Raw genomic sequence first — 20,086 nt, 5'->3', positions numbered from 1 at the left:
TATAATGCTATTTCTGTTGTCTATCAACTTTCTGTGTAGGCATGGTCTGGTTCTGGAGAGTTTAATGTGGTTCTATGGTCTACTCGGTTATCGCTGAGCCAGGACTACAGTGTATATTTTCTACACAATGAATCTTGAAATATGTTAGTGCAAGCATCCACACCCTGTTTTACTTGCTCAAAAGATAGTCCTTCTCAAATGTGGAGACTTTTGATTCTCTCTGGCTGTATTCATTGTGAATTACAAGGGTGAACTCCTTTTGCATAGATGATCACTCTTAAATACTATTTAAGAATTAAACAGCTCTCTGACAGAGCCATGAGACACACTATTGTAATTCTAGACCTGCACCAACCAATATGGTAGCTGAGAGTAACATGTAGCCATTTAAATTTATATTAATTACAATTAAACACAATGAAATATTCAATTTACACAGTTGCACTCCCCATGTTCCAAAGGTTCAGTATCTATAAGTGGCTAGTTGCCACCATATTTCAACAGCACAGTCTAGAACATTTACATAATCACAGCAAATTCTATTGAACAGCACTGGTTTAGACTCATACAAAATCATCAAAGGAAGGTGGTTTATTTGCTTTTGAGGAAAACGCTAAAGTAATAAACCCAACAAGCATCATTTGATTTTCATTGAGATTTCTGAAAGTCTATAGTATCCAATATTTGGATTTCTTGAAAATCTCACATATAATATCTTTGTTGCTGAATATAGTTACTGTCATCATTCCAACAGATGAAGAGCTGAAAACTAAAGGAGCATTGAAAGAAAAATCATTGCAGCCTCAAGAGTAGGTTTTTAAGTTCCCCTATGCAACTCCCCTAGCCCCCTTCACTCTTTTGGTGTTTGAATATCCTGGGTAACTTCTCAGATAAATGGTCTTTGCTAGTAGATCCCTAGTCATAAGAAACTCATGACCTTCCTGGGCTCTCTGTTTCACGTTGGAAACACCTATAAAAAACATCGAGGACTATCATGTATAAACAAATGAAAGGAAGGACAAGTACTATTTGGGGCTTGAAGAAAGTACTGAGCCATCCCTGAAATTATGAGAACTAAATCTAAATGAGAACTGGAGAAAAGTATCCAAACTGAGTCATCATAACAGCAGGGCCTGGAAGAGAGGCAAAGTGTCTATGTGGGCTTGAGGCAGGGAGTCCAAGACAGTGTGAAGGTAAATTATGTAATTTAGGAAGTACCAGTAAAATTAGTTGCCAGCAAGTAGATTCTGACTCATGGCAACCCCATGGGTGTTACAGCAGAACTGTGCTACACAGGATTTGAAATGGTGAATTTTTCAGAAGTAGATAGCAAGGCCTTTCTTTCAATGTACCTCTGGGTGTACCAGAACTGCCAACCTTTTGGTTAGCAGTCAAGCACATAAACCATTTGTACCATCCAAACCCAAAAAAACCCAAACCCACTGCCATTGAGTAAATTCAGACTCATAGCAACTCTATAGGACAGAGTAGCACTGCCCCATAGGGTTTCCAAGGCTGTAAATCTTTATGGAAGCAGACTGCCACATCTTCCTCCATGGAGCTGGTGATGGGTTTGATCCACTGACCTTTCAGTTAGCAGCCCAATGCTTAACCATTGCATCACTAGTGCTCCTTTTGTCCACCACCTAGGGGCTCCTAATTAGGAGGTACTCTGGCCTGATCATGGATTCTATGGGCCATTGGTTATGAAAGATCTGTTAAGCATACCTTGAGTGTTTTTGTCTAAGAAGGCCATTTGTAATTAAAAGGATGATGAAAGAACATCAGGATATGGAATACTGGGAACTTGTCTAAAAATCTTAATGTACTTTATCTACTTCCTATTTCTGTAACTAACTCTTCAGATACAAACCTCAGATAGGCCAGACTGCCTACCATTCACAAAAATGGGAAAGCAATGAGAAATGACAACCTACAAATGAACTCCCAAACAAATACCTTCATCTCCCAACTCCCAGAAAAGTAAAGAAAAATATGCTACATAAGGAAAGAAGGTTTTTCCAATACATTTCACTCACTGGTACGCAATCATAATGAGTTTGAAGAGGAATGTGTAAAGGGGTAAGAATGTATTGGGTTTTCACCATGAGCTTTGAAATTTGGAGACGCCATGTCCCTTTTTCTTATAATAAACCTTAAGGGATAAGCATTATTACCTCCATTTGGAAGAAGAGGAAACTCAACTAATAAATAGTGGAGCTGAGATTCAAACACAGATCTGGCAGATTCCGTAGTCTCAAATTTCTCTCATTATAATGTTGTTGTTGTTGTTAGGTGCCATCAAGCCTGTTCCCACTCATAGCAACCCTGTGTACAACAGAACAAAACACTGCCCAGTCCTGAGCCATCCTCACAATAGTTGTTATATATAGGATGCCAAAAACATGAATCTCTTTACTATTGAAATTATACTCAGTGCAGTGTTCTATATTAGCAAAAACAGTCTCTGAAAATTGTTCAGCCTTCCATAGTTTTTGACTGGATGTTAATACTAATGTTGTTAGGTGATGTCGAATCGGTTCCAACTCATAGCAACCCTATGTACAACACAATGAAACACTGCCCTGTACTGCGCCATCCTTACAATCATTGTTATGCTAGAGCTCATTGTTGCAGGCACTGAGTCTGTTATGCTTGAGCTCATTGTTGCAGCCACTGAGTTGATCCATCTCATCAACGGTCTTCCTCTCTTTTGTTGACCCTCTACTTTACCAAGCATGATCTCCAGGGACTGGTCCCTCATGAAGCATGTTCAGAGTACATGAAACTAAGTCTTGCCATCCTCGTTTCTAATGAGCATTCTGGCTGTACTTCTTCCAAGACAGATTTCTTCCTTCTTCTGCCAATCCATGGCATATTCAATATTCTTTGTCAACACCATAATTCAAATGCATCAATTCTTCTTAGGTCTTCCTTATTCATTTTCCATCTTTCATATGCAAATGAAGCAATTGAAAATACCATGGCTCATGTCAAGCACATCTTAGCCCTCAAGGTGACATCTTTGTTTTTTAACACTTTAAAGAGGTCTTTTGCAGCCAATGTGCCCAATGCAGTACATTGATTTCTTGAGTGCTGCTTCCATGGGTGTTGATTGTGGATCCAAGCAAAATGAAATCCTTGACAATGTCAGTGTTTTCTCTGTTTTTCATGATGTTGCTTATTGGTCCAGTTGTGAGGATTTTTGTTTTCTTTATGCTGAGGTGTAATCCATACTGAATGTTGTGTTTTTTGATCTTCATCAGTAAGTTCTTCAAGTCCTCTTCACTTTCAACAAGCAAGGTTGTGTCATCTGCATATTGCAGGCTGCTTATGACTTAGTCTTTCTCCAATCCCGATGTCTCATTCTTCATATAGCCCCGCTTCTCAAATTATTTGGATTAATACTAATAGCTAGCAGTTACTGAGTGTTAGCTGTGTCCCAGGGATTTTATATGCATTGTCTCATTTAATTATCTCAATAATTCTGTGAGGTATGTAATATCATTTTCCTAACATTTCAAATGAAGAAGGTCCTGAATTTACAATGCTAGAAAATAGTCCAAGTCTCTCTGACTTCATACATTCAGAGCCCAAGCTCTGATCAATTCACTCCATGTTTATTCTTAGAGAATTAGACTGTTCAATTAACAAAACACCCCATCATCACAACACTCAGGATATTCATAACATTACTGTTATCTGCCCCTTGATACACTAGGTAAGATCTGATGAAGCTTCTGGAGGAAATCATTGTGATAGGCAAAGGAAAACAAACATAAGAAGGTTAGATGGAAAAACGAAACAAAACAAAAAACCTAATCAGTGCCCAAGCAACTCTCCATACAGAAAGACCTGCCCTCAAATTTTAACTGAATAGTTCCACAAGGAATTATTTTCCAAAGAGAAAAAAACTCTACCAGAACAGAGCCATAGTCAGGGACAGATTTGATATGCAAGTCAGCTCTTCACCTAGTGGCATATACAAAATACAACTTTCTATCCTTGATTAAACAGGTGCTCTTTAAACCAAGCCTTGCATTTTAATTGTAAATATTCTTGCAATAGCATTATAAAACCTTCCCCGAAAGCAGGCAGTTAGTCACAGTGCCAGCCACTTCCCAGGGCCAACCTTGATGAGCTACAAGTACCAAAAAACAAAACAAAAACAAAACAAAAAATCAAAAACCCAGCATGTTCAGAAGATAGAGAAGCCTCCAATAAATAAACACAAAACACACCCAATTACAGGTGAAAACAAGTTTACTATTTGTTGTAACACAGTTGGATGGGATGTTTTCCCTTTGGCTGAGAAGTTTTGAAAATGTTGTTTTGTTATTAACCAGCATAAGAAATAAAGGCTGTGAGCCACCCATTTGTTGGCAAATTCTAACTCTGCAGCTCACACCCCTCCAAAATTGTGAAATGTTATCCAGGAAATCCCAATCTCAGGCTGAGTGGGGAAATAAAGAAAGTTACCAAGGCCAGTCATATTCACATATGAGATCACTGCATCAATACAATGTCATTCCAAAAGGAATTGGCTTTTTCTGAGAGTGAGGCAAGAAAATGAATAAACAAGTCAGGGTACAGATAAAACTTGGTTAAAGACTAAAAACACTGTAGTGATTTTTCTTTGGTCTGTGTTTGGGCCACAGACGGGAAGTCCCTTTGATTACGTGAGGCGTGACAGTACCTGGACGCTTCTGCACATTCTTGGAAAAGAACTGGCTTACAGACTAGTTCTCACAGCCAAAGGCCAATGGAGAAAAAGAAAATAGAGGGAAAATCAAAGAGATGCTGAAGTCAGAATTTCACTCATCTGTACTCTTTGGCAAGGGTGGTTAAATGTTTCTAAAGCATTGTAATTTTTAGACAAAGGGTGGTACAACATATTCCAGATAACATCTATACCAGGATTGATTGAAACATGTTTCCCCACACATGAAGGTTGGTTAGGGGTGTTGATGTTAGAGTTTGGGCAGCCAGGTTTGAGAAAATGGTGAACTTCCAAAATGTGGGGAGACATTGAAAACCATGGCAACTTCAAATCTGGTGCCCTAGAAAAAGCAGGGCATGTGGGCCCAATGAGAGCAAAATATACATCCAGAGATAAAACCAGTGCTAACGGCCCCGTCTCAAATTTCCTGGAACATCTTTTTCAGAGATTTGCTTGTGCAGCCAGAAGGCCCGGTTCCTGCAGCTGCAAATCAGCTGTGTGTTCAGACGGCCACCCTTAGCGCCCATGATTTATCAGGAAGGTGATGAAATAAATTAACTGTACTGAATTGCATTAGAGTCCAGGGAATGAAAAGCGTGTGCTTGTTTCCATGCTTTCTTTTGTATTCCTGTTCAATCAAAGAGCACACTATAAACATTAAATAAGTCTTTCCCATAATCTATCAAGATTGTGGCAAGGGTGTAACTTTAATTGAAGTCTGAGTTAAACTGACAACCCTATGATATTATATGATTTGTCCCAGGCAATGAATTTTGTCTTTGGGAGAACCCAGAATACAGGGTTCTGCATACTTCTTCTAACATCCTTAGAAAAGTAAAGAATTGCATGCTAGTTAGCAACCTAGTAGGTCACAAGATTAAACTCAATCCATATTCCTCCACTTACTAGATTTTTTTACATGAGAAGCCTATTCAACCTCTTTAAATTGGAAGACTAACTGAAAGTACTGTTGTTATTCCTGTTTCACGGATGAGAAAACAAAGATTTGATGCTTAACACAATGTCTGGTACAATGTGGGAGTAATCATTAAGTTCTTACAGAATGGATTCAGTCATAAGCTATTGTAACGGCTTTAGAAAAGGGCCACTAAACCTGGCTTTAATAATAACTATTAATTATCCCATCGTTTGGAATCAACTTGATGCCAATGGTTTTTTTTAATGGATTAATTATCCCAATTGTCAAGTGACCTATTATTAGCTAGTCCTCTAACAAGTCATTCACATATTTTAGCTTAAATCTTCTTAACATCCCTTTAAAGTGGATGGTATTCCCATTTTACGTGTAAGAGAAGATGAGAATTATCAAGTCTAGGGCTGCACATTAGGTGAATAATTTTAAAGGCAGGATTGGACTCCTCACCTCTATGACTCCAATGTCCTCACTGAGAATAAAACCCAAAACATAATATTCTACATCCTCATGTGGTGAGTAGCATCTTTGGTATAATAGCTTGTGAGCAGCCATCTAAGATACAGCTATTGATCTCTTCCTGTCTGGAGCAAAAGAAAATGAAGGAAACCAAAGACTCAAAGAAGAAACTAGTTGACAAGATTAATAGCCCACATGAACTATGCCTGAGACCAGAAGAACTAGATGGTGCCCAGCTCCACTACTAACTGTTCTGACCAGGGTCACAAAATAAGGTCCTGGATAGAATATGAGAAAAATGTAGAACGAAACTCAAATTCCTAAAAAAGACCAGACCCACTAGACCGATAGAGACTAGAGGAACTCCTGAGACTATTGCCCTAAGATATCCTTATAACTTGGAACTGAAGTCACTCCTGGAGGTCACCTTTCAGCCAAATAATAGATTGGCTTATAAAATAAACATTATTACCCCAGAAGAATGTATTCCATTAAATAATCAACTCTATGAGACCAAAGAGTCAACATTTATCCAAAAGCAAAGATGAGAAGGCAAGGAAGCTAAACAAATCGAAACAGAACAAACAGAATGAAAATAATGAGAATGCTGACACATTGCAAAAATTGTAACCAATGTCACAGAACAATCTGTATAAAAATTGTGAAATGTGAACCTAATTTGCTGTGTAAACTTTCACCTAAAACACACACACACACACACACAAAGAATAAACCAAAAACCAGTTGTGGTGGTGTCTTTTCTGACTCATGCTGACCACATGTGTGTCAGAGAAGAACTGGTCTCCATAGGGCTTTCAATGACTAATTTTTGGAAATAGATTGCCAGGCATTCCTTCTGAGGTGCCTTTGGGTGGACTCAAATCACCAGCCTTTTGGTTAGCAGCAAAGCATATTAACATTGTTCCAACCAATGACTCCTCACTAAGAATACTCAGATTTAAATCACATACAAATACACTAAACTAGCCTAGCCATTTCAGGAATCCAATTTTCTCCAGAGCACTCTAGTTAGCATCTCTAAGTCATTTTGGGAAAGCAGGGGCGGAAGAGAAGGAAACTCACATCTATTAAGGAACTACCATCTGTCAGGCGGAGTGTGAGGCACTTGCTTGTCTGTACTACAGATTTTCCTCTTTGTAAACTTCTGCTCTCACTTTTCCATAGAAACCAAAAGTAGCAGGGATATAAGTGACCAGGACCTTGTGATTGCTCTTAAAACCTAATGCATCTAACACGTAAAAGATTCAACTTAGGCAAGCACTAACCCCCCTTTAAATTTCTATAGCACTGGGGAAGCTTACAATATGCTTTCCCATGTTTCAATTTACTTGGTACTTAAAACAACATTTGAAGGCAGATGGAAGATATCTCGTCATCTATTTTGCAGGTGGAAAACTAGAATATCTGGGAGAATAAGAGAACTGTTCAAAGCAAACCAATTAGGGGTACAGCTGGTACTCAAATCCTGTCACGTACTTTTATCCATGTGCAAAAACTTGGGAAATATTCCAGATCAACCTTGCCTCTCTCCTCTTCCCTTGACCCCTTTCCCTATTCTCCCACATATATAGGTCTCGAAAGTTTAACTGTTCTATATTCCAAATGGTACTGAGAAGAATAACATTGCCACCCCCCTGCCAGGCCAGAGGGAGACTGTGAAAAATGGGACAACATGTTTAATCTGATTCCTAAAACTGGCAATCCCCAGATCTTCTCTACACCTTTGTGTGGACAACCATGATTCTCTTAAGCAAGCCTGGGTGTCTAATGCTTTGCTTTTTGAACCTGTTGGCCATTCAGTATAGTGAATATATTCCTGCAACTGTCTCCTTTCAGTAAAAAACATGCTAGGCACAATAGCCTTTTTTCATGTGTCATCTTTGCAAGGAATAAAACAGGAGGGGCTATATCCCACTTTGGGCTGTACACCAAGGTGAGAAAAAAGAATACCTTTCAGAACAAGTTCAGAGAATAAAAAATCAAAAGCAGCAAGAAATTAGAGGCATCCCTGCCAACTCAGAACTGAAGCCAGTCCCAAATCCCCCTTTCCAGACAAAGATTAGACAGCCCTATAAAACAAGCAATAACAAATGTGAAGAACGTGCTCCTTAGCTCAGTGAAATATTCGAGGTCAAACAGGCAACTCCTACCGAAAAGCAAGACGAGAAGGCAGGAAGGGGCAGGAAAACTGGACAAAGGGACACAGGGAGCCTGGAGTGGAAAGGGGCAGAGTACGGTCACATTGTGGGGATTGCAACTGATGTCACAAAACAATGTGTATAAATTTTTGATTGAGAAACTAACTTGAGCTGTCGACTTCACGTAAAGCACTATGCAATTTTTTTTTTTTAATGGTTAGAATGGTAAATGTTTTGTTATAAGCATTTGATCACAGGAAAAATATTTTCTTTTAAAAGCCAAAAAGAAAAAGAAATTAGAGTCCTAGGACTCATTCACTTAACAATATTTACTGAGCATCTACCAAGAAAGTGCTGGGATGCAGCAGTTATTTTGTGATTGGTAGTAATAGCAGTAATATATGCAGTAATACTAAAAAAACAAAACAAAGCATGCAGATCTAAAAATAAGGCCAAATATTTAAAAAAAAAAAAAAAAGAAGAAGAAAGGAAAAACATGCAAATAAAAAATTCCCCTCCTCAACATAAACCCCTAGTCTTCCAGTTTCTCTCTCCACAAACAACTACTGTTAGCAAGTTGTATTGTGTGTGTTTGTGCCTGTACATGTGTACACAGCCACAGAAAAAAAATAGACTATGCATAAACAAGCATGTGTGAGTGCAGGTACTCCCCCCCTTCTTCACTGCACACAAATGAAAGCATCCTGGGAACACTACGCTGTGCCTTCTTTTAGGGAAATGTCCATACAATATAAAGCTAACTCATTCTTTTTCTCAGCTTCATAGTAGTCCACAGAATTTATGTACCATGATTTACTGAGCACTCATAATAGAAATCTAGTCTCATTATCCCTTTGTTAAGCTTCTCCAATGCAAGGTCCTCCCTCTCCTCACACATAATAAAGCCCAAACCGCTAAGAATATCAAGCAAAGCTTCTCAAGCAAAACTTCTCATGGCTGGGAAGTGAATTCAGGCATAAAGCTGGGGGGGCGGGGGGAGCAAGAGGCTCATGTTTTAGTGAACTGCTTGCTTTTTTAAAATTTCACTTTTTTTTTGTTTGTTTCAATTCATTTGTACTGTAACCTTTATCCTTTCTGCTTGTAATATTGCACCCTCCTGTCCTACATCCCCCCCCTTTAATAAGTCCTACAAGGTGTTCAAATTCATTTTAGATTTCTGCTCCCAACAGGCTGATTCTCACTACAGGCCCCGGGTGCAAATTAAGTCACCCAGCCCTCTCATGTGTCCTTCCAGCAACCAGTACTAACTCCATGATACTTTGTACTATACTGTATTCAGATTGTAGATTTCCTTGGTTGTCTCCCTGGTTGACTATAAATTCCTTGAAGACAGGAGCTGAGCCTTATTAATCTCTTATCTATCAAAAAGCAGAGAGTACATACAGCACATGCCTTACCTAGTATATGCCTAGGAAAGTATGTTGGATGACTAATCAAATATTAAAAATAAATAAATAAATAAAACTTTATGAGCCCAATCCAATGCTCTCTCCATTACAGACACAAAAGCTACTGATACTACTCATTTCAGGGTATATTAGGGCAGTGGCTCTGAAAGTGTGGCCCCTGGACCAGCACCATCAGCATCACGTGGGAACTTGTCCCAAATGTAAATTCTCAGGACCCAACTCCGACCTACTGAATCAGAAACCAACCCTCCCTCCATGCAATTCTAACTTTCAGAACCACTACGCTAGTGTAGGTTTCTCAACCTTTTTTTCACCTCCCCTACCCATAAAACCCATTGCTGTCGAGCCAATTCCAACTCATAGTGACCCTATAGGACAGAATAGAACTGCCACATAGGGTCTCCAAGGCTGTAGTCTTTACAGAAGAAGACTGTCAAGTTTTCTCTGCAGAGCGGCTGGTGAGTTCAAACCACCAACCTTTTGGTTAGCATCCAAGAGTTTAACCACTGCGCCACCAGGGCTCCTTTCATCTCCGCTAACCTGTTGCCATCAAGTCAATTCTGACTCATAGCAACCCTGTAGGACAGAGTAGAATGGCCCTATAGGGTTTCCAAGGAGTGGCTGGTAGATTCAAACTCCTGATCTTCTGGTTAGCCAGCATCTGTGCTCTTAACCACTGCACCACCAGGGCTATTCCCCTGCAAACAAACAAAAAAAAAAAACAATTTGTTCCTCACATTACAGCCACTCCTTGGGAAAAGGAACAACACATCACCACTTTTGTTCATTTTTCCTTCTACAATCTTACTGAAGTTCTAATTGTGTTCCACAATATCTTCAGCAAACTGATCCATCTGAAGGTTAACTCTGGGTCTCAGGGAGATTTAGAAAAATGCACAGAGCTTCAAAACAAGTGATTACTGGTGTGAAATCACTCTAGCTCTCTTGTTCCTGGCCAAGGTACTCATGGGTGAAGTTTTATTAAAGAGAGAATAGGCCTAGTATACCTACAAAGAAAACATTCTCCCCTGTAAGACATAGGAAGTATTTCATGTGGCAGAGGATTACGAATGAGATAACGTCCTAGGATTGAACCTACCTCAAGCTATAATAAAGAAGGAAGGAAAAGCAAAACAAGAAAACAAAACAAAAATCATGTAGAGATTATTTAAAAGAACTCCTGTTTTCTCATAAAAGATTATCTAATTCTCAGATTCTAAAGACATAGATGGGCCTATGCTGGGAGAAAGCATGTTTGATGCTTCTGGTACCATTTGGATGTCTCATTCTTTGCTCAGATAAATTGGAACAGAGCCAATTCTACTAGGCAGACTGAGTACCTACAATCATTTTTTTTTTATGTTTATGGTGATAAAAACATACACAACAAAACACCCGCCAATTCCAAAAATCTCTACATGTATAATTCAGTGCCGGTGATTACATTATTCACTATCCTCTTCCAAATTATTCCACCACCATTAACATAAACACATTGCCTCCTAGGCAAAAACCTACAATCATATTTAATAACATGTTTTCTCATTACTGTTCAATCAAAATTAACAGATGTATTAAAAAGAAAGGTGGAGGACAAACTGCTTTCAACCTCATGGTTTTCATTTTACTTGCCCCACTCAGGAGATATAATCCATCCACCCTTGGTCTTCTCAACCACTTACCCTTACAACAAGAATTGATGAAATCTTCAGATGGCTCCTACTGATCCTAATCCTATCTGAAAGTGTCCTGTATTTTTAAATCATGCTGAAAAGACAGCCCAGCTATGCAGCTTAAAGACATATGTCTCCTTTGCCTCCAGACAAAGATAAATAAACCTATTCCATCCTCGCAGATAAATTCATCAAACTCAAGGCCTGTGGAAATGTTTACTAGTATTTTTTTTCCTATTTTTTATCTTAGAATATCTGAGCTAGAAAGTACCTGACAGATCATCCAATCCAATCCCCCCAAAGCAGAGATTAAAAAAAATAATAATAACAGCACCAGGGTTGAGGTTGAAACTGAATGGAAGAATCATGCCTTCTAATTGGGCAACGTAGTCCTATCACTACCACTGCAGGGAGTGGCAAGCAACCTCACTTTATATGCGGGCAAACTCTGCCTTTAACAGAGAATGATAGCACTTAAGCTTTTTTTCTACCTGTACCCAGGTGAACAATGATGTGCTCTGTCACTCCCTCTTCTTAAAAGAGGAACAGTGCATTCCTGGGAGACATAAAACAGCACATTTAAAGAATGCTCAACTTCAGTAGATTTTACTTGGAAATATACGAAGTCATATAAGATTAATATTTTGTAAAGTTGTAGCAGCTTTCATTCTACACGTGTGGACGTTTCCCACAAACAAGGATCTAGACAAGACGGCTGCAGATAAGTAAGAAAATGTTTACCTAAATCCACAGTATGGTACTAACTAAATTTATGAAATAATTTTCAAAAGACAAATTGAATTATATTATGGTAACAAGCGTAGTTTATTATACTGCTGATAGGGTCTACAATTTAAACAATCCTGAAACTTTAGGTATTTCAATCCCCACTTTGCTTGGTTTCATATAGGAAGTTCATACTCTTCAAATAAATATTGCATGACCATATAGGTTACTTTTTGTTTTGTCTTCTTTTTTTTTTTAAGAATAATCCCTCTCTGATTTTCTAATCTCTTTGTTCTCAAGATTTAGATTTTATAAGATATAGCCTATATCACTAATGTCAAATCCAAGCTACCCCAACTTAGTGTCTCCTGGAGGCCACTTTGCTGATTGACCATGGGTTCTCCCACTAGTCCACAATCTTGCCCTATGGTACACTGTCTGAAGTAAAATTAAGACATCTGTAATGGTTAATCTTATGTATCACCTGTCTAGACTCTAGTGCCCAGCTGGTTAGTCAAACACTATTCTAGGTGATGCTATGCAGGTATTTTGTAGATGTTGTTAACATTTACAGTCAGTTGATTTTAAGTGAGGGAGATTATTCTAAATAATGTGGTGGGCCTTATCCAATCAGTAGAAGGCCTTAAAAGCAAAACTGAAGTTTCCCAAAGAAGGAATGATGCCTCAAGACTGTAACATAGAAACCCTACCTGAGTTTCCCATCTGCTGCCTTGCCTTGCCCTGCAGATTTCAGGCTTGCCAGCCCCCACAGTAATGTGAGCCAATTCATTAAAATCTGTGTATGTACATCCCCTGTTGGTTCTTTTCTCTGGAGAAACCTGACTGGTACAACATTCTGTCGGAATGAGAACACAATGTATATTTCTTTCAGGCCCTGCCCGTATCATATTATACATGCCATCAAAATGACTGGTCAGGCACTCATATACCAGTTATTTATCCAAACACTTAAAGTCTATGCACTAATTATTACATGCCAATATTTTCTCTTGTTCTTTCTGAGATTTTGTCCTATCAGAGAAATGTGGTCAAATGATCATGGACTTCCTTAGAGTGGAAAATACTAACAAATATGGAAGGAAAAACAGAGCTAGAAAAAAGCCAACTGACGCTAAAACTATTCGATGAAAGTTTTATAATGAATAGAATCAGCACATAATATCTAATTTCTCATTAACTACTAAGGGGAAAATAGTAACTTTACAGTGGAGAGACTTAACAAATACCATCTTAACCAGGTGAGAAAATCAGCATCACCAATACTGGGACAGTCCAACATCATATGCCTCATGATACAATGCATTGAGAAGGACACAACATCATTTCTATTGGTTCTTCTGCCCAAAATGCATAACGTACATGTGCTCACAAGGGAATATCAGACATGCAAATGGTAGAACAAGCTACAAAATAACTGCACTGTAATCTTCAAATATATAAATATCAAGAAAGATTGAGAGATTGTTCCAGATCCAAGAAAACTAAAAAGACATGACAGCTAAATACCATGTATAATCACAGATTTCATCCTGGACCAAGAAATATAAATATCAACAAAGAGCATTATTGGGACAACTGACAAAATTTCACTATGGATTGTGAATTAGATGATAGCATTGTATCAACATTATATTTCCTCATTATGATAATTATCCTATGGTTAGGAGATATAAACAAAAGTATTTTGTGGTAAGTAGATATAATGCCTCCAACTTACTTTCAAACGATTCAGAAAAAAAAATAAATAATCATATTATGCATAGGTAGCTAGACAGAGAATGATAAAACAAGCTAGGCAAATTGAGAACAATTGGTCAATCTAGGTAAAGGGTTTGGGGAGTTATATGCTTCAAGCATTTGACGTCGTTAGGTGTAATACCCCTTGTTCCAACTGGGTTTGGAGTCTTAGATGGCTCTTCCTACTTCAGCCTCTCTGGACTTTATTCATTTAAGCTACCCCAGAGACACCCACTCCTCTCCATGTGCTAAAAAGCAGGTTTCTGAATGTCCAATTTCAAAAACCAGAAAGAGCGCAGCAAGCTCACCAAGGTCATGAGTGCTTTCCAGTGAGGACCTAATGGTCTTTTGTGGCAGATGATGACTAAACCTGTTTACCAAATTTCTGCAGGTGTCATTTTTCTTATTTGACAAATGTGTAAACTGAGGTGCAAGTACAAAAAAGCCAAGTTTTTTGCACAATAATGCATGGCTAGCTGGTAGCCGAATCAGAATTTTAACCCAGGACTGTATGGGTATAAAACTCTGCACTCTACCATGCTGTCTCTAATCAGGTCCCATCATTCCTAGACACAAAAGGAAGCTGGTATGGACTTCAGTGTCATCCTTTCTTGCTTATTCCTCTGAGCTGTGCCTAAGCTCTCCTCTAGTAATTGAGTGACTCATGTCTACCATCTGTTTAGCATTACTAAGAATGCTGAAGTACCCAACTTCCCCTTATGAGTCGAAGGACCTCTGGGATGAGTAGTAACGTTTCCACCCACAAATAAGTTATCTGTCAGCTGGGAAAAAAAGTTCAAGACTCTTCTTCTTTATGACACCTACTTGATCTTAGGAAGAGGACTGAGTTGCTGGATCCAAAGACTGATTTCTCCAAGACCAGACCCTGTACTCAAGTGACTCAGTGAATCACAAGATTCAATGAAATCAATAAGGAGAGTGGGGAGCAGCCCTAAAAACTAGAAAGGATAAATAGAATATGGAAGCTGAAATGAAAACACTGAGCCATGACAAAGCAGTTAAGTTCAGTTAAGGTCAAAAGGCTCATTAGCAAACACGACCAATAAATAGGCTTAGAGGGATGAAAAGCTTAATGATTAAAGGTGCCCTCACATGAGAAAAAAAATTTTTTTTTCTCACATGATCTGATTATTAACAATAATCAGTAAAAAAAAAAAAAAATGCATTGCCATCGAGTCGATTCCGATTCATAGAGACAATAATCAATAGGGTAAGGATAATAAAAATCGTAGCTACTATTTGAGAGCATACTATATGAAAGGTGCCATGGTGGGTACTTGTATATGGTTTCTCATTTAACCCAATGTGTCAAATGGCCAAACAATTTATAGATGAATAAATTGAGCCCAGAGAGGATGAAGTAATTTGCTCAAGGTCACACAGATTTGGGTCTGGAACACAGCTCTGCCACTTACTTTTGCTAAGTTATCACAGCTTTTGAACACTGAGGCTATTAAAATGGAAGATTGAGATCTTGAGGCAGAAATTCTCAGAGCAAAAGGATTGTGAAAACTGGACGCTGAGTGAAATAAGTCAATCACAAAAGGACAAGTATTGTATGACCTCACTTACATAAAAATACAAGAAAAGGAAAATGTATACAGACTAAAGTTTCTTAGTGGTTACCAGGGGCAGGAGGGGGGAAGGGGGTTAACACCTATGGGATACTAAGTTTTGGTTTACGGTGATGGAAAAATCTCATTGATTAAGGGTAGGGTTGCACAGCCAATTATTAAAAACTGTCAATAAGTAATACACCTGTAAAAAGCTGAACTGGCTAAAGTTGTGTGATAAACAATTTTATAACAACGACCAAAAAAAAAAAAAAAGGAGTAGCTGTTGAGGCTACTTATGCACAAACAAACACCTCATGTGATTTGGTTCCTTGATTTGGAGGTTTAGGGTCCTAGCTTCATGGGATATTCCAGTTAACTGGCCTAATCCTGTGTTTAGTGCTTCTGTTCCACCTCCTAGTTTGTTGCATAGGGCATGGGATCTTAAAACCTTGCAAGAAGCCACCCAGCGTACAACAATTGGTCTCTATTTGCCTGGAACAACAGAGGAAGAAGGAGAGTCAGGATAAGGAGGATATGGGATGCGTAACTAATTGCCTCCATGAACAACTGCCTCCTTTGCCACGAGACTGGAAGAACTGGATGGTGCCCAGCTACCATTACTGAACATTTTGATCATAGATTCCATAGAACAACTCTGATCAAAGGGGGGAAAATGAGGAAAAGAATTTCAAATTCTCACGGACTCCAGACTTTCTGGAGCCATGGAGGCTAGATGGGCCCCACAACTGTTACCCAGAGATAATCCTTAAACCTGAAACCCAAATATCCCCTGAAGTCTTCTTAAAACCAAACAATAGTTTAGCTTAACTAGCAAAAAATGTCTGCCTTGAGCATTATGCTCTTGTAAGAACTATCTATAGGGGATCAAATTGGCAACAGCAACTCAAAAGATTAAATAGGAACTGTAGTTAATAAATAAATAATTTTTTTTTTTTTGTAGGTGACAGTAAGTTTATGTTAATGAGGAGGAACAATTCAGAAAAGGAAGGTGAGAATGGCTGCCCAACTCAAAGAATGTAATTAATGTCACTTAATTGTACATGTAGAAACTGTTGAATAGGTGTACACTTTGCTGTGTATATTTTCAACAACCAAAAAAGAAAAAAAAACCCATTGTCATCAAGTCAATTCCAACTCATAGCAACCCTGTAGGACAGAGCAGAACTGCCCCATAGGGTTTCCAAGGCTGTAAATCTCTACAAAAGCAGACTGCCACATCTTTCTCCCTCGGAGCAACAGGTGGAGTGGCTGCTGGGTTCAAACTGTCGACCTTTCGGTTAGCAGCCAAGTACTTTAACTACTGCACCACCAGGACTCCTCAACAATAACAAAATATAAATATATATATATATATTTTTAAAGTGGATATTATAGGCTGCTTACTTCTACAGAGGCAGCATGATGAATGAAACAAGGCTTTGGAGCCAGACAGACGAATGTCAGGCAGAGGGAAGCAGATGTAGCTCTGCCTCAGAAAATCTACCTAATCTCTTGGAATGTACCAGCTTTCTCATTATGCAACCAGAACAAAAACATGTAACTTTAAGTTTATTATTAGAAGTAAGTAAGATAATGTGCAAAAAGTGCCTGGTAGTGCTTATGATTCAAAAGGGTCATAGGAAAGGTAACAGACGTACATACAGCTTTCTAAGTAACTCTGATGTTTACAGTGTATTTATTCGATTACTGTAAGGACATGAACTAAATTTGTTTTGTTTTTCCCCCAGAAAAAAGTCATAACTAATCCACTCCCTTCTGTATCTTGGAAACACATGGCTTAAGACAGCTCATATTATACTTCTTCAGAGTAGATTGGTTTTCAAAAGCAGTGAGAGAAAGACAGGATAAAATGCATTTATTTAGCACTGACTCTTTTTTTTTCCTGTTAAAGGTGCTTCTATATGTCTAATAAAAATGTTGCACAGATATTTCGATTAATCAGAATTTACTGTTTACCCACAATCTACCCACAGCTCAATGAGGTGGCTGAAAGACAGCAAGGTATAAAGAAGAGACAAAAGTCTTTGCCAGAAACCATCGCTTAACATGCAGCATGACATTTAACTTCTCAGAGTGCAGTTTCTGCACGTTAGTTGCTGAGAAAATTTAACATAACTGTTCTCATGTCATATCTGTAGACACAATTTCAGTGGTGGTATTAGTAAAAGGGGTAGTAGCAATATTAGTAGTAGCTCTAGTGCCATTTATTTTTTGGTGAATCATAATAATTTTTATTATCATTATAGTGAATAGTTACACTATTGTGTACACTATTGTGATGCACTACGCTAAGGGCTATTTTTTTTCTATATATGTAAGCGCTCTGCTGCTAACCAAAAATGTTGGCAGTTCAAACCTGCCAGCTGCTCTGTGGAAGAAAGACGTGGCAATCTGCTTCTGTAAAGGCTGCAGCCTTGGAAACTTTACGGGGCAGTTCCAGTCTGTCCTACAGGGTTGCTATGAATCGGAATTGACTCTTCAGCAATGGTTTTATCTATCTTTTTGGGGTCCCTGGGTGGTGCAAACAGTTAATGTACTCAGCAGCTAACAGAAAGGTTGGAGGTTTGAATTCACTTAGAGTAACCTGGAAGAAAGACCTGGCAATCTGCATCCGAAAAACCAGCCATTGAAAACCCTATGAATCACAATTCTACTCCGACACACTTGGGGTCACCATGAGTTGGGATTATTGACTCAACAGCAACAATTTTTTGTTTGTTTTTATCTATCATCTATCTATCTATCTATCTATCTATCTATCTATCTATCTATCTATCTATCTATCTATCTATCTATCTATCTATCTATCTATCATCTATCTATCTATACCTCCCTACCTACCTACCTTTCTACTCCTTCTTAATGTTTTCAACAATCCAGAGGTTAAGTGACTCCTCTAAGGTCACATAATGGTACATTCTATTCACTGACGGTGGAGAGAGATTGCAGACTAAACTAAATAGCTGATGAATGGCACAGAGGTTTTACATGCAGGGGAATAATAGGCCCACTTTTGAAATTTAAAAAAATGATCCTGATGACACAGAGAAAGTCGGTCTGGAACAACAGCAGATCTTACCACCCATATGGAGAAGATTGACTCAAACAATTTCTCGATACCAACCCTAAGTTTCATAGGTACACTGAGAGTTAAACAGCAACCCATTCTAGATGGCATTTTCACTTCTTCTCCTTTACTTGGGATTTCTGAAATAGGATGGAGAGACAGACATCAGGAGTCTGGAGGATAATTTAAGCTTTGGAATTCTGCTAATCCAAGGCGACAGGAGACCTGCCCTTCAGTCCAACATGGTGTGTGTGTGTTTGAGTATATGTGTGGATATCAACCTGCTGAATGTATTTCTTTTCAAAAAGTTACCCCATGGAGACAAATAGCCTGAGGAAAATACACAAACTATACATTCTGCTTTTGACTGTAGGCTTAACTTGTCAGTGATAATGATTTACATAGTGATCCTCTCCCTTCCTGTCTGGAAAGTTGCACTAGCTTCAAGCTATGTGCTCTGTTAAGGAGTCGTGGGGAGAGAAACTCTTGCACTTGCAAGCTGATTTTGATTGTTAATTCCTCTCCAGGGGTGATGTGAGGTCTGGATAACGTAGGTGAACTGTAGTTGCTAAGAAGATGAGTGGATATTTTTTTAAAAAAGGGAGTGAAGTTGTTTTAAAGAGTAAATAGTCCATTATTGACTATTTCTGCCTTGTTTCTTCCAAGTAAATGTTTATTTCATCCAGAGTCCTTGTGTGTTTTTTCAGTCATCTTAGCACAGTCCTTGGCACAGATAAGTCCCCAGATAAATACTTTCGAACAAATACACCAATCTACTTTTATCCTGGGTGGCACAAATGTTAAAGTACTCAACTACTAGCCAAAAGGTTGGTTGTTTGAGCCCACCCAGAGGCACCTTGGAAGACAGGCCTGGTGATCTGTTTCCAAAAGGCCACAGCTTTGAAAACTTTATGGAGCAGTTCTACTCCGCACACATGGAGCTGCCATGAGTCGGAATCAACTCAACAGGGAACTAACAACGAAAACAACACTTTTATCCAATAATATGTCCACGCTTTACTAATCAACTGAATTGACTTGGGGGAGAAAAAAAAAAAAAACAGGTAAATATTGGAAGGTCATATCAGTTTCTCCACTGTGTGTGTGAGTTTGGTAACATGATATAATAGGAATACCTTATCCAAAGGAACTTCTTTTATGAGAGACTATATATCATCAAAGCTTAAGACCAAATTTGATGGCAAATACATTTTTGTTTGAGATTTGATTCAGCAAATTTCAGCTGACCGAACTTATACAAATTATACACCCTTATTAAATCTGTTTATATATACAAACTAGAATATATTGAAGTTCATATCTCATATGGATTTTGTGAGCACTAAATGAGATATGCTTAAGTGTTCATTGGTTCATTGTAGTGCTAGCATAAAAGCGTTCAAAACCTTAACTGCTCATATTATTATTAAGCATAACTAAATTTCCTATTTTCCTTAAGAGACAACTACATAGCAAAAGTTGTAATACCTGTAACAGTATAGTTTAGAGATAAAATTCATTTTGTCAGACATCCTATTTTCATAAAACTAAGAATCCATTAA

The sequence above is a fragment of the Loxodonta africana genome, chromosome 21, assembly GCF_030014295.1.
Source record: "Loxodonta africana isolate mLoxAfr1 chromosome 21, mLoxAfr1.hap2, whole genome shotgun sequence".
In the NCBI taxonomy this organism is placed as follows: Eukaryota; Metazoa; Chordata; class Mammalia; order Proboscidea; family Elephantidae; genus Loxodonta; species Loxodonta africana.
Note: the sequence above shows the minus strand (reverse complement) of the source record.